The sequence below is a fragment of the Pterocles gutturalis genome, unplaced genomic scaffold (genome assembly GCF_000699245.1).
Source record: "Pterocles gutturalis isolate BGI_N339 unplaced genomic scaffold, ASM69924v1 scaffold20026, whole genome shotgun sequence".
Classification (NCBI taxonomy): domain Eukaryota; kingdom Metazoa; phylum Chordata; class Aves; order Pterocliformes; family Pteroclidae; genus Pterocles; species Pterocles gutturalis.
Genome location: NW_010098284.1, coordinates 10,218 through 12,153, shown reverse-complemented (window position 1 = coordinate 12,153; position 1,936 = coordinate 10,218).

Below are 1,936 nucleotides of genomic sequence, written 5' to 3'. Positions count from 1 at the left end.
TGCATCCCATGGGGCGGCAGCTCGGGGACCACACACTGGGGAAGGACAGCAGCACCTCTGGGGTGGAGCGGAACAAGTCGAAACTAGGGGGTGGGGGAATAGTTTCTGTCAGAATGGAAACAAGCATGAGATGGGAACGGCTTACCGAGGGCTATGTTTGACTACTGCCAGGTCGCTGGAGAGTTTTTCCAAAAGTCACTGGGTTTCCACGAACCTTCATGGTGGGATAGTCCCATTCAAAGTGTTGATGGAAACCCAGCTCAGGGAGTACTTTTGTTCAGGTGAAAACATGAATCACTGCAGTCAGGAGAAGGGCTGTTGACGCATTGCTGCGTTTCCTTTTGTTACGTCTGACGTCGCACTCCTGGCAGTGAAGATACGGTCCCTTCATCACACCGGCCGTGGCGTTTTCCAGCGGCACCGCCGATGCCAGCTGTGCGCATCCTCCTGCCCTTCCATTTCCTCCATCTCTTCTGCCTCTGGCTATTTTGGGGTTTGGGGCTTTTTGCCCTTTCTTTTTTTTTCCCCCAACTTCCTCTGAAGAACAGTCATCAAAACTAAGCGTGACTTTTTTTTTTTTTTCTTCTAAACACTCCTGACGTCAAGCTCTGCGGCCAGCTTCTGCGCAGTGCCGGGTGCTGCCGGTTCCTGCTCGCCGTGAAAGGCTTCAGCCGGCAGCGTCCGGGGCCGAGAAAGGTGCCATTTCCCTCCCCCCTCCGCGCAGCCAGGGCTCTCCTCTCAACGAAACCCAGACCAGATTGCCAGAGAGCCACAGACCACACGCTTTGGCTTCAATAGCCAAGAACACGAACAGTCCCTCCAGCTCTGGAAATCCCGGCTGCTCCCATTTTCCCAAGTTAAGTCACAGCCTAACGCCCGGAGGATGCTCGTCTCCGATGCCTCCTGCCAGCAGCTCTCCTGGCAGCGGGGAGCACCGCACCTCGGCCACCCCGGCGAGGGGCTGCACCCGAAGAAACACCCTTCCTCCCCAGCACCAGCCTTTGCAAATGTTTCCAACAAGGTGACCGGGGAGCCCCCAGCACTGCACAAACCGTGCGAGGAGCAGCACCGGGGGCAGGGGAAGGGGTCAGGGCGAGGGGGGCTCCCTGCAAGCCGGAGTGCAGACTGGGGCTCCCCGTTTCCATACACATAGCCATGCAGTCTCCTGAGTTTCTCTTTGTTTTCCTTCTGAGAAAAGAGTTTGCAAAGGAACAGTCCCAAGGCCCCTGTGCCTCGCCAGCCCCCCTCCAAGGGCTGCTGCAGCTTTGCCAGGGCTGCTCTCGTGCTCCAGGCGCTCCCACAGCCGCTCACTCTGCCGAGGCTGAAGGTGGTTGACACGAGAAAGCCACGAGAATGCCCACAGGGGCTTTCTGCGGTGTTTGCTTGCACTGTCAGTGCAGGGAACAAATTTCCACATCAGTCCTGATACTCAAGCGAGGAGGGAAGTCTGAAGCAGTCTCATTTCCTTACGGCATTTTCCCCTGTTGCACAAGACCAGCATCCAGTTCTGTGGTGCGCTGCCATCCTCTTTAGCTGGTTCCCCGCAGTCCCACCGCTCCGTTCACCAACAGCCCAGCCCAAGGTCTCCTGGGCATGCAGCCGGCTGGTCCCGAGGGCTGGGGCATCTCTGAGCCCTGGGGAAGGCTTCTCTTCTCTCCAGGATCATGCTGAGGAAACCTGGGCTAAGGCAGCTCCTCTTCCTCCATCTCCAGCAAGGGGAGGTGGCACCAGTACACCGGCATGGGGACAGCAGCTGGCCCCGGACACCTTCCACTGCTGCCCGTGGCCAGGGAGGGCCAGCAAGAGAAACATAGCTGCGGGGAGCAGATGGAGAAGCTCTTTTAAAAATAGAAACTGCACCGGTACAATTTCAGTGGAAACCCAGGGGCTGTTTTTTCAAGAAGCAAGAGCAGAGGAATTCACCCACGGCTGGGTT